This window comes from Diospyros lotus, chromosome 8 (assembly GCF_014633365.1).
Source record: "Diospyros lotus cultivar Yz01 chromosome 8, ASM1463336v1, whole genome shotgun sequence".
NCBI classification, from domain to species: domain Eukaryota; kingdom Viridiplantae; phylum Streptophyta; class Magnoliopsida; order Ericales; family Ebenaceae; genus Diospyros; species Diospyros lotus.
The window spans coordinates 25,837,244-25,851,701 of NC_068345.1; the positions used below are offsets into that span (position 1 = coordinate 25,837,244).

Consider the following 14,458-nt stretch of genomic DNA (forward strand, 5'->3'; position numbering starts at 1 on the left):
GTCTAGCAGTTATGATCAGTTGAGTCACCATGATTAACATCCCCCCACATTCCTGTCGGGCCGGGGGTGGGGGGCGCCCGGGGTAAGCGACTTCACCTTTTGGGACACTAAGAAGGAAACATGAAACGCCAGCTTCGAATAAAATATTAGTAAAGAGCGACAGCAAGTTCATTATTTGGGAGCAGATTGGACTTTATAACTTTTAAAAATTTTAACTTGTAACATGTTAAAACTTTTAAGAGCTTAGTTTAGCTTGTTATTTTTAAAAAATTATTTTATAATTTTATCATTATCTTACATTTATCATAATATAATTATATTTTTTTTCTTTATCATTCATACAAAATATAAAATTTTATGTATTTTATAATTATCTTATATATAAATAATTATATATTTTTATATTATTATTTATTTATATTACTTAAAATAAAAGGTCAAAAATTATATGTAAAGTTGTATAAAACTATTAGTATATATTTTTTTTAAAAAAAGATATATGTTTAACCTGGAATTATATATAAATATACTTTTAGTAAATATATTATATATTTATATATGTGTTAGTTTAAATTTTTAAAAATTATAAGTAAAATAATAAATCCATACAATCTGTTAAGTGTTTTTATGATTTATGATAGGTTAAAAATGATTATTTTTTGTCAAAATTTTAAAATATTAAGTGTAATATAATAAAAAAATAAATATACATCTTTCTGACTACTCAATGGCGAGAAATAGTGGTGAACGACTATAGAAAAGGAGAACGATAGTGAGAATGAGAAAAGAAAGAGATACAGGTGTCCGTAGGGAACAACAGTAGTGTCGAAAGCTAATAGCTCTGAGAACAAAAAGAGAGAGATGGGGGAAAGAGGGGAGATGGAGGCGTTGACGGCGACTGAAACGACGAAGGTAAATAATTGTTTCAATGGCAGTGAAGACGAATAACAACGGGGGTGGCTGCGTTGATAGTGAACAACAGCAGAAGCGGGTGTGTTGGTGATGAGAATGAAAAAAGAAAAAAGGGGAAGGAAGAGAAAGAAGTGTGCCCGCGCGCTCGTGTATGTGTGTTACAGAGAGAGATCACGAGGAAGAAACATCACGAGAAAGCAGGTAACAACTTTGGGATAGATTTATAATTGAAAGAAGAGATAAAATTGTAATTGAAGTAAAGCTGTTAAATCAATTCTCTAAACGATTGTGCAAGTAGCATTGTCCTTTCTCGGTCCATGGCCCCATTAAATTTAAGGATAATGCTACACGTACGTAAGCTTGAACTGAAAGTTGGACAACTCCAAATTCTTGCGATATTTTGACACAAAAATATCGCGAGAACTTAGCATTAATTTTCATCCTTGTCGCCCATTTTCAAACCCACACTCTCTTTCCCCCCTACTCTCTCAAAACCACCCTCTCAAACCCACTTTGTCTCTTGCTCACTCTCCCTCAAAACCACCATCTCTCAAATCCACTCTATCTCTCCCCCACTCTTTCACTCAAACCCCCACCCCGTTGGTTGCAGCGTCCGGCGTCGCCCCACCCTTGCCCCGCCACAGCGACGAGCACCGCCGTCTCCCTCCATCCAGTCGAGCATGGTTCGCTGTTGCCTCCTCGCCGTGAGCACCGTCCTCCATCGCCCCTCGCTCTGTCGGTCGCATCGCCTCGCCCCCACTCTTCGTCACCCCTCTCTCCTCTGCGAGTAACCGCCTGCACGTACTCACCACAACACCTCTCGAACGGCCACCGCCAACCCCTCATTGCTGCTCGAACGACGTTTTTTTGATGTGTTGCTGCTGCTGATGATGATGATGATGCTTTAGTTGTAAAAATAAAAAATTAAGAATATGTTTTTTTATTTGATTGTGTGAGGTTCTCGCTTATAGATTCTAGAGGGTAGATTGTTTTGTGAATGAAGTTGGTAATACAAGACAAACTGGTAGTGTATAGGTGTTTATATATGGTTTTGTTTACATCTTCATAGACTATTATCTTAGTTCATACATCATAAATCCTTGTCATTTCTATGGAGGCAGCAGAGTTGTGATTTATATTTTGTTGAAATTTCTTTTAAAAACAGCAGCGAACTAATCAAATAATAATTCCTGGATCAAGTCAACACAATCCTTGATTTTTATTGGCATGTGGATAAACAATCAAATTCAAGCGTGTCCAGACAAATGAAAGAATGAACTGATTAAGACTATTGGGACGAAAGTAGAGCTTCAGGTGTGTTTCATCACATTTATAGACTATGAAGTTTCAGGTATGAAACAGAGTTTGAAACTGAATTTATTTAAAAAAAAAATTGTAATGGATTTGAGTTGGCTAAACGGCTTATTTGCAACACGATGGTAAATAAAGGTTACATGTAAGGAAAACCTCCTTTTGATCCTCACAAAGTGGAGTTTCCTTCTCCCTGTATTGAAGTCCATAAGGATATTGTAAAATTTTTTGCTTGCCTGCATTGTCTCAAGGTGAGCTGAATGTGAAAAACAACTAGAGTTGATTACAGTTGAGGCATTACTGAAGCAAGAAGATGTTGAGAAGTGTTAGATTTATTTTTATGATTATGCACGATAGTAAGTAACAGATTGGAATGATTTCTTTGAGTTAGGGGATTGGAATTGGACAATCTCAGCATGAAAAATTAATTATATTACATAAATTTTACAATATAAAATTAATTACAAAAATTTGAAAAAAAATTTCAAGGACAGTGAGCGGTGCTCGCAGTGTTGGAAGGGGAGACGGCGGGCCACGACAGTGGCGCCATCCTTGGGCGATGGCGGTGCGAGCAGAGGTGGAGGGGTGACCGTGATGGCGGTGCGAGAGCGATATGAAGGGTAGACACTACAACCTGCGAGGGTGGATGAGAGAGAGAGAGAAAGTGGGGGAAGAGATACAGAGTGTGGGTTTGAGAGAGAGAGAATGGGGGAGATATACAATGGGTTTGAGAGAGAGAGAGTGGGGGAGAGATACAGTGGGTTTTTGAGAGAAAAAGAGAGAGTGAAAGTGAAAGAGAGAATGAGAGGTGAGAGTCAAAGAAGTAGGCTTGCGAGAGTGGTTTTGAGAGAGAGTAGGAGGTGAGAGTGAAAATATCTTTTAAATTAAGGGTTAATATAGTAATTTTATTAAAATTGTTCAACTTTTTGTCCATCTTTACGTACGTATAGCATTATCCTAAATTTAATTTGCACACTTCTGCCACATGTGAGAGAGAGAAGGATGGAGAGTACGAGAAAAAAAATCATGAAAAAGTAGGTAGCAATTTGGGGATAGATTTGTAATTAAAAGAGAGGATAAAATTGTAATTGAACTAAAGTTGTTAAATCAATTCACTAAATAATTGTGCAAATATCATTATTTAAGTAAAATTGTGAATTTCTCGGTCCATGGCCCCATTAAATTTAATTTGCACACTTCTGCCACATGTGACGTGACACCCTTCTATTGGCCTGGTCATCTAGTGGGGCCGGGGACAGGTCCAGCATAGAATTTTCAGTCTTGGTGTGCTCCGGATGTTAAGTAAAAGAGTAGTGGTATGTTAATTTTATATTAAATTATATAAAATATGACTTTAAATTTTATACACGTAATTTTAAGATATTTTGAGAAATATCAATCTTCATAAAATGAAATGCTTCCTTTTATATAATAGAATAGATATATTTACGGTGGCTTATACGTGTGAGATAAAAAATTCTATAAAATTTTAAAATACATATTATATATATATAAAAGTGTTTCTCATCAAACTTCACTTTGCTCATTGCAAAAATTATTTTTATTTTTTTGTGTATATATGTCTCATTTTTATCCACTCTTCTATTAATTGAGCAAATAATGTAATTATAATATTACATTATCGCATTTAGAGTTTAGAATTTAAGGTTTGAAGTTTATTTTATTTTTATTAAAATTAAATTTATTCAAATATTGTTGTATAAGCTTTTTCTAATTATTGGATAATATCATATTTAATTAATATATATTTACTTTTTATAAATATACATCTTGGTTTAACCTACAGGATCCAACAATTAATTAAACTAAATACCTTTTCCATTTTAATTTTAATTATTATGTTTTACACAATTTAATTATCTTTTGAAAAATCAACCATCCATTCTTATCACAATGCACAATGCTTTATGTCAAAGAATGGTACAACTTCCCTTAAATAAGTAGCCGCATCTAATGAAAAATCAACAGATGCATGAATTCGTCCCTCTGCTCCGCTGGGTGGTTGCAAAAGCCGCCGCCGCCGCGTCTGCACGAATTCTCGAAGAAATTTATCACCGACATAATAGTCCCACTAAATCATATACTAAGCCTCTGCATGAATTAGTTTATGAATGACCTAAAACCATTCATATATATAACCATAAGAAAAAGAAGTAGGTGATGTTGAAGCTCTTTGTGACTCTTCATGATTGAAAAATATCTTTATAACTTCTCATATTTTAGTTTTTTGAAATTATTAATTTGTGTAAGTCACACCAATTTAAGAGAATTCTTTATAAACTTATTTGTGGATATATATATATATTTTTAATTTTTAAACCTAAAAGATATATATACGATAATGCCAGCTAATCTATCGACACAAGAAATGAGGCCAATCATCAACTAGAGGGAATGGCCAAAGAAATTAATTAATTAACTCTAAGATGATAAAAAAATAAAATAAAAATGACTTCAGAATTGACTCCGAAATGAAGCCAACTTATTGCGAAAGGAGAGTACGATATGATAGAGCCATCTCTTGGTCGTGTATGTCGACCGCTGCCTTGAAAGTGACAATGGAGTAACCTTATGATACTTACAATAATTGAATGCAATGGCCCCCACTGTAAAGCTATCCGTGTTTTTTGACAGCAAGACCATCATAGAACTTTTAAACACAAGGGGCACTTATCGATTATGGATAAAATCTCAAATAGAGACATCCAACATGCTACGGCGATTTGGTCTAATCCTAAAATATCGAGTTATTGTTCTCTCATCAAATAAAATAATCAAAACAAGCCACCACAAATAGAAAATTAATATGAGATGAAAGTCTCATACATGATTTCAAATGAGAGAAAGAAGTGAAGAATCCTTTTTCAATTGACTCCACCACCTTAGTCATTGATTTTCTTTTTATTGTTTTAAAAGTAATTGCTTCAGCTTTAGCCACTCAAATTTTTGATATTCCTTTTTATTTCTCATCAAACAAATGTATATTCTTCTGAAAATATTAAAATATGTTCTCTTTATTGTTTTCAAGTCATTTTCAGTTTTAAATTTTTTAAAATAATAAAAATATGTTTATTTTCATATTTTCATAAACAAAGAAAAATTTTGTAAATAAAACTCAAAACAATAAAAAATTATTCTAAATGTTTTCATTACAAACATACTCAAAATTTTTAAAACATGAAAAAACGCTACAAATAAAAGAACCCATTTTCAACAATCTCAAAATAGACACTCAAAATACAAAATTAAAAATAAATTCAAAACTCAAAACTCAAAACTTAAACACGAAGAGAACAACCCCTTAGCTATTCTTTGTATGATATTGGGAAATTTCATTACTTTTACTCAAACAAGCATGTAACATATACTTGCATATTCATCCGAAAGTCAAATTAGATATGTAATTATTGGAATAATTGTTGGAGACACGAATGATAGATATGCAAGCATGATAACTTATATGTTATTCTATATCTCCATGAATCTAGAAACTTTTTCTATTCTATTATTGGGTGCACACCCCTATTTTTCTTAACACTGCACACATATTCAAGAATGAGATATCAGTCTTAGTCGTTCTACAAAAGTGAAAGTATTGTGCAATATAGTAAAAGGTATACCAACCACTCTGACATAATAAATGTTCTCATTCTACAAAAATAGGTCTACTAAGAGATTGATATGGATGTGGACAAGAGTTGGATTCATATATCAAATAGGCTACATCCTCTTTATGAACACCAAAATCAGGAAGAGTTGAGAATATATCAAAAAGGGAATTCAAGAGGTAATGGTTCTTATCCCTTACTATTTTTTCTACCTTTATTCTTTGATTTGAAGGGATCTAGTATTGCACAACTAAGGTGAGAGAGATTTTGTGTTTATTCTTGGAGCAAATTATAATTGAAAGTTGATGCTTTTTGATTTGAGCTAACTCAAGTAATCTTAATATTCTTTTGCATGTGAATAATTCATGTAAATCAAGTTGTGAGTCAAGACTAACGAAAAAAGCATATTCAATTGGATTTAGATTATTTATATTATACCAAGTATGTACCCCATGAGTGATGGGGGGAAGTATACACTCCCTTGAGGTGGTGAGTGATCACCCATTTCTTATACCCTTTGAGTAAAGGGATGTAAGTCACTCTTTCAAGTTGGTAGGTGATCAACCATTTCTTATTTTTATACATATACCATAAGGGATGGGATCTTGATCCCTCCCATTGGGTGGTGGGGCATTTTTTAGTTTCATGCTTTGAACTAGAATGAATATGAGGATATGAGATTGATATAATATATTGACTAACTAGGGTACTTATTTTTCCATATATATGTTAGTGTCGAATGATTGAACTTGTGGAATTCATTGTTATGAAAATATTTGGTCTACAAAAGTGGTTGAATTGTCGTATTGATAGGTATCAAATTAAAGAATATCGTATAAAAAGAAAACTTTAAGCTAAAAGTAGGGTCGCAAATGAGCCAAGTCATTAGTGAGTGGCTCGGTATTCGACTCGATAAAAACTCATTCAAGTTCATTCGTTAAAGTAAACGAGCCAAACTTTGAAGCTTGATATATAAACAAGTCGAGTTTGACCTCAGTAAAATTTGACTCGTTAACTTGAGAACTGGCTTAATTAGAGTCTCACGAGCAAGCTCGACAAAAAATTCGCTAATAGCTCGTGAATAGACTCATTTATATTTACATTAATAAATTTATTTATAATTTTATAAAAATATTGTTATTGCACGGTTACAACAACAAATTTTTAGATGGGAAACTATCGATGGATGACCCTTGTATGGCTTATTCAAGTGATGGACGACTCACGTACGGTGTATCCAAGCGATGGATGACTCACTTGGGGATGGATGACTCATTCAGGCGATGGATTACTTGTTGGAAAGAAAATCGGTTAAGGATGTGAATGAGAATCCCTGCGCAGACCCTCCGATGCTTAATTTAGATCCTTGTAGAAGCGATATGCTTGAAGGCAAAAGGTAAGTGCAAAAGTGAGAGATTGCATACCTAATGAGGGGAAGAAACCCTCTATTTATAGCGATGGGAGGGGCAACCATGTGTCAAGTGGCTCGATCTCTTTGGCAAGAATCTCAGAGGGACTTTGACCGAGTCTCTAGGGAGTAGTTTTGACCCATTCTATCGGAGGTGTTAGTGCTGGCATGCGAACATGTGGGCACACAGGTGCAACTGTGGTACCTCGGGTGACCCTCACTCGGGGGCATGTGCTTGTAATGACACGAGCTCGGGCGGAAGCGAGCGTGGGCAAGGGTGAAGGCAAGCGTGGGCGGCTAAGTGTGCATGTGCATCTGTGGGGCGCAGGGGGCCGTGAATGCGAGCACGCCGTGGGCGGCAATGTGCACTAAGACGCGGTCCCCAAGTGACTCCACTCAGGGGTAAAACTTACGCGGAGGGGGGCTCGCTAGGCTACTGCATGGCACGAGGCTAGCCGGGCCTTATCTGTACTCGCTGAGTGCCTCTCAAGGGTGTGCCCTTATGCCACCCCTGAGTGACCCCCATTTTGGGGTGGCAGCCGCCTAGGTGATCCCAAGGCCGGCTTGCCATGTGGCACCTCATCCTCTTGAACATATATATTTTGATTCCTTTCCTCATTTCTCTGATATTTTTTGTCACGCATAACAATTGCTCCCTACTTTTTCTGTTGAGTGTCCAGGGAGGAAGAGTATTTTACTGATGCTATAACTTTATTTTTAAGAGGCCATTTTCATTTTGAGAGAAATTTTCTGTATTTATCTCCTCCATCTTCAAGTCTCTCGTAGTTATCTTTTACACAATGTCTCCTAGGGGCTACTATAAAAGGAAGCCTTGGCCCTCCATTTAACCATTGCTTCCATTACTCTTTGCAAGAATTCTCTTAAAGTTCCTTGACATTTCTAACTTTTACACTGTATACCTCTTCATCATGGTCTTGTGGTACCCCCAAGAGAACCTCACCCATAGGAGCTCTTTGGTATACCACCAAGTGACTCTTCTATAAGTGTCTCTGGCAGTTCTCTTTGTATGACCCTCATCCATGGGTCTTTTCATAAGCTTTACCCTCGAGTGACCCTCATCCATAGGTCTCTTTGCCAGCTTTACTCTCGTGTGACCCTCATCCATGGGTCTTTTCGTCAGTTTTACCCTCGTGTGACCCTCATCCATGGGTCTCTTCATCAGTTTTACTCTAGCCTGACCTTCTTCCATGGGTCTTTTCGCTAACTTTACCCTTGTGTGACCCTCATCCATGGGTCTTGTCATCAGACTCACCCTTGAGTGACCCCATCCATAGGAGTTTTAGTCCACCTGACGCATACGTGCTCATTTTTTTGTTTTGGGATTTGAGTGTTCGGCATGAGCTATTTTAAGAATGCTATACCCCCTCTACCTCTTGTTCCCAGTGTATATATATCCCTTGGATGACGATCTTCGGTGAATGAGAAGGAACTAGACGGGATCCAGTCTCAATTTCAAATTCTCATCAACCACCATATTAGGCTCCCTACGCTCGAGGAGACAAGTACTACCTTGGTAAGAGGACATGGCTTCGGGGTCTACTTAGCTTCCCTAAAAGCTAGTCTTCATTTTCCTTCATCTAGTTTTGGTATGGAATGGATAGATTACCATTGTATTGTTCCAACGCAGCTTCAACCTAATGATTGGGCTCAGTTGGTTGGTTTTATAGTTTTTTTCCATATAATCCATGTGCCTCATTCCATCGAGTTATTTGGTTGTTTCTATAGGTTGAGAAGGGTGAAATGAATAGGAGTCTTTTTACACTTCCAAGAATTGTAGGTCTACCCCCATTCTTCCAAAAACTTCAAAATAAGGTGAACTTCGAGTCCTGATGGATTGTGATCGAGCCTTCTCCCAGTTGGAAAGCGTCGCTTCGTTGGTGTTGGGATAACGAGCAGGACATCTGGTCGGAGAAGCTTGATGATGTTGGGATTTCCCGGGCTATCTATCATCGAGTAATTGAGAGATTATGTGCTCTTGGCACTTATAATCTACTCTACCTGCTTACCCTAAAAAACATTGCAGTTGTAGGGTGGAGCATTCGGCTTGAGGACATGCTTGGGACCTCCAATCTTTCTTTTGTGCCACCATCAGCTATACCCGAGGACGCATTTCAAGTTGAGAAGGAAGAGGATAACGAGGAAGAGGATGAGGGCCTCGAAAGGAGAAAGATGAAGAAAGGAATTTTTTAAGGACTATGGTCTCTCCTGAGTGTTCTTCCTCTAAGGGTAGAACCTCAGTATCGTAGAGATTGCTTTATATTCACCAATATCAGTGGTTGACTTGTACTTTAATCTCTTGTTTTTTAGACATGAATCTATTTAGGGAACAAATGCTCAAGCGACATGGTAAGAGTTCACGCCAGCCTGGTGAGTAAGCCTCACAGGCTCATCTACCATCAGTTCCTGGCTCATTACCAGGGCCTCCACCCTGCACGCAAGATCCTAGCTATAACATCCCGCATCGAGCGATAAGAAGGACTAGAACAACTTACCTTGATGGGCCTACATGAACTTCCTAGGGGGATCACCCATCCTTGGATTACCCCAGGTCAAGCACGCTTAACTTGGGAGTTCTTTGCTAACATTCATCTCAAAAGGTATCCAGCTGGTGTTGTTTCCTTTCTTACACTATCCTCGATATATACTAACTTATCTAGGCTCTCAGGGTATTACATTCTCCCCCTTGAGCACATGACATCCTCGTCATGCGACCTTATAACTGGTCCCACATCTCCCCTCGATGCGTGGCCGATGTGGGATTCGCCTAAGGTGCCTACACGCACCCCCCTCAAGGACTTAGCGTCCTCACTGAGGTTTGCTCCCCCATCGCGCTCAGAGGCTCAGGGGTCAGCTCTGATACCACCTGTAACATCTCGCATCGAATGATAGGAATGACCGGACTAACTTACCCTGACGGGCCTACACGAACTTCTTAGGGGGGTCACCCATCATTGGATTACCCCAGGTCAAGCACGCTTAACTTGGGAGTTCTTTGCCAACTTTCAGCCTTAAAGGTATCTAGTTGATGTTGTTTCTTTCCTTACACTATCCTCGATATATACTAACTTATCTGGGCTCTCGGGGTATTACATTCTCTCCCCCTTGAGCACATGACGTCCTTGTCATGCGACCTTACAACTAGTCCCAAATCTCCCCCCGATGCATGGCCGATGTGGGATTCGCCTAAGGTGCCTACACGAATGTAATACCCCGAGAGCCCAGAGAGGTTAGTATATATCGAGAATAGTGTAAGAAAGGAAACAACACCAGCTGGATACCTTTTGGGCTGAATGTTGGCAAAGAACTCCCAAATTAAGCATGCTTGACTTGGGGTAATCCAAGGATGGGTGACCCCCCTGGGAAGTTCATGTATGCCCATCAGGATAACTTGTTTCGGTCCTTCTTATCGCTCGATGCGAGATGTTACATGTGGTATTAGAGCCAACCCTTCAGACTCCGAGCGTGGTGGTGGGGCAAACCTCAGCGAGGATGCTGAGTCCCCATGGGGGGGTGCGTGTAGACACCTTAGGCGAATCCCACATCGGCCATGCAAAGGGAGAGATTTGGGACCGATTGTAAGGTCACATGACGAAGACGTCATGTGCTTAAGGGGGGAGAATGTAATGCCCCGAGAGCCCAGAGAGGTTAGTATATATTGAGGATAGTGTAAGAAAGTCACTCATCGAGCGATAAGAAGGACCGGAACAACTTACCCTGATGGACCTACGCAAACTTCCCAGGGGGGTCACCCATCCTTGGATTACCCCAAGTCAAGCACGTTTAACTTGGGTGTTCTTTGTCAACATTCAGCTTAAAAGATATCCAGTTAGTGTTGTTTCCTTCTTTACTTATCCTCGATATATACTATCATTCTCTGGGCTTTTGGGTATTACATTCTCCCCCATTTGAGCACATGATATCTTCGTCATGCGACCTTATAACTGGTCCCAGACCTTCTCCCTTTTGGAGGCTATAATCCTAAAAGCCTGCGAGGATGTAACGCCCCGCTCCCACTTACGGGAGTTACTCGTGAACAATTACCCGAACTGTTCACCTGCCCGGTCTGAGATGAAGGGCGGACTATGTTTCAAGAAGAAACGCCCTAGGTGGGAACTAGGCTTCGTCTGGCCCTTCGCTTACCCAGGATCCATAAACACCCTAGGACCTCGCGAGTTTCTTATGAATGAAGAAATAACCCGCTACACCGCCTAAGGGCTTCAAGATGCTTCTTAACACCGGGCTAGACTAAGGGGAAAAACTCTTACTCAGAAAAATCCTCCAATTTTTCCAACATTTCATCGCTCGGGGACTCCTTCGGGGATTTATAATTTCTTCTATAGCCCAAAATCTCCCAAAATTGGGCCCTATTGTTTCCCCTTTTATTTCCCTAATTTTTTGAAATTTTTCCCTTTTTTTTTTTTCCGCGCGCGGGCCCCACGGCCGGCTGGGCCCTCCCTGGGCCCGGCCGCGCGCTGCCTGGGGTGGCCCCGGCCCGCGACTGCGCGGGCTGGCCGCGCGGCCGGGCGCCTGCCGCGCGCTCACCCACGCGGCCGCGCGCCTGCCGCGGCCGCGCGCGCCCCCCCCTGCTGCCTGCCGACCTACTGCACCCCAAAAATTTTCCAGCAACCCATTTTTTTTGAATTTCCAGCTTTCCAGCACCCCAAAATGCCCAATTTCTCCAAATTTTCCTTTCCATACATACACATCAAAATATACCCTTTGGGCTTAAGAAACCCTTACACAAAGCATATACAATTAAAGCATAAATTACACCATTTGAAACAAAAATATTCAATGTCTTCATGCTCAAGCCTCTTTCTCTTGCCAAACCCTTCCATAGCATGCTTCAATACCTACAAGAGGTCAAATAAACCTCATGAGCTCCAAGAGCTCAATAAGGGTGCAATGACATAAAGTATGAAAATTAACAATATAGATGCTAATGCCATATGCAAGTGCCTAGGGTTCCAATACCTCAACCCTCAAGGTTAAAGGCTTCAACATACCCACCCAACACACAATTTCATGGCCATGAGTCTCATGCACGCAAGCATATGCAAAGCAATCACAAAAATGTTAAAATGCATACAAGAGTCATGCTAGCCCCCATCCACTTGGGGCTTTCCCCTTACCTCAATACTCCATGGATCTTCAAGTTTCCAACAACTTCAAGCCTCCAAAATCACTTCCTTTAATTTCCTCAAACTCCTTACATGAAAAACGAGCCTAGGATTATAAAGAGATCCTTTAAAAATGAGAAATACAAGAAAATTATGTAACCTTTACCTCTAGGCTTCTTGGATTTCTTCTTCTCCTTTTTCTTCTTCTTTCTCTCTTCTTCATTCCTCTTTGTTTCCTTCAAATGGCTAAAGGGAAGACTTCCTCCATCTTCCTTTCTTTTCTTCTTCAAGACTCTTCAAATGGGAAAAACTTGAGCTTGAAGGTCCACTTCCCTTTTTATACAACTTTCATTTCTCTTTTCTTTTTGATTTATTTTCCTAGCCTTGATATTCCCTATTGCAAGACTTGATCCTAGCCTTTCATTTCTCCTTTACTTTTTGAGAATAAATCTTGACCATTGGAAGAAGCATAATCCATAGCCCTTTGTCTTCTTTAATCTCAACCCTTGATGCATTTTGGAAGACTAAATCCCCACCATCCAAAGTAACACAATCCATGTGTTTCTCAAGAATGAATCCTAGCCATGGACTTCTTTGGAGATCCAATCTCCACCATCCATTTCATTCTTCTATTGGATCCTTACATCCCATTTGGAAATCCATGCCAACATAAAGCCTTAAATCTCTACCATTGGATAAATTCCAATTTCAAGACTAATTTTCCACCATTGGATCAAGTCTCCAAATCCCATAAAATATCCCATTTCTCATTTATTTAATTGGGGCTAATTTCACCACATTAAATATGAAAGACAACTTAGAGAGACATAATGCTTTCCTTTCCCATTTATTTTAATCTCCCATTTTCCCCCATTAATGCTTGACCATTTTCCATTTCTTTTGCATTTTCCTTTTTATGCAACATAATTATGTCTCCCATTAATTGCAAGAATGACCATATTCCAATTTCTTTTGCAATTAATTTGATCTTCATTTATCTTGGACACCACTTTGCCAAGTGTCACTCCATGCCACCAACCTTGGCTTCCAAGACTAAATCTAAGCCATCCATGTGGCACCCCCATATAAATATACCAATTAATTATTTCCACTCCCATAATTAATTTCCTCCCTTTCTCATAATTAATTCCTTTATGGAATTTCTCTCCAAAATTACCAAAACACCCTTTGTAAATTTTCAATCCCATTTATTTCCACATAATGCAAAATGGGAACTAATTCACTTCCATATTCAATTCCACCTTGGAATTATCTCCAATGTACCAAATTACCCTTTATTGGACTTCGCTATCCAAATTACCAAAATGTCCCTCTCATAGGGCACCCTCAATCTCAAGGATTCAACACCTTCTCAAGGGCATTTTTTTGGAATTTTTCTCACTTTCTTTCCTATTCTTTTAACACCTGTAACACTGGGTGTTACAGAGGAGCCGCTCCTTAATCAGGCCTGGCGCCCTGGTGCCACTCCCCACTTTTATTGGACTGCCTTCTCCAAGGGTCGGCTCTGATACCACCTGTAACATCCCTCATCGAGCGATAAGAAGGACCGGAACAACTTACCCTAATGGACCTATGCGAACTTCCCAATGGGGTCACCCATCTTTGGATTACCCCAAGTCAAGCACGCTTAACTTGAGAGTTCTCTGCCAACATTCATCCCAAAAGGTGTCCAGCTGGTGTTGTTTCCTTCCTTACTTATCCTCGATATATACTATTCTTCTCTAGGCTCCTGGGGTATTACACCAGCTCCTAACTCGTCACGAAGACTCATTAAAATGAAGAATTCTAAAATAAGTACTTCGTTCAACCTTCTCAACCTTGAATCTTTGGCCCCAACATCAGATGTACCTATGTTAGACCCTCCTACCCACGAAGGCACTCTTGAGGAACCTTCTGATGCCTCTAGCTCTCAGAGAAGGGAAGTTGGCAACTCTCGTTCCCCTTTTTGCAATGAACTCAACCGAATTAGGAAGGAGATTCGTCAGTCGTTTATCCCCTTTCACAAGGATCGACAGAAGTTGAAGGTTGAGCTCCCA

At 39.4% G+C, this 14,458-nt stretch overlaps 1 long non-coding RNA gene across 1 annotated transcript; it reads right to left on the reverse strand.

Moving 5' to 3' along the window:
• Nucleotides 1-11,985: 11,985 nt before the first annotated feature.
• On the reverse strand, nt 11,986-12,663 carry LOC127807560 (uncharacterized). The gene is made up of 3 exons (XR_008024732.1): nt 12,568-12,663; nt 12,414-12,486; nt 11,986-12,134 (listed from the first exon to the last, which is right to left on the reverse strand). It is a non-coding gene; the product is annotated as an uncharacterized LOC127807560 (long non-coding RNA).
• Between the last annotated feature and the right edge of the window lie 1,795 nt (nt 12,664-14,458).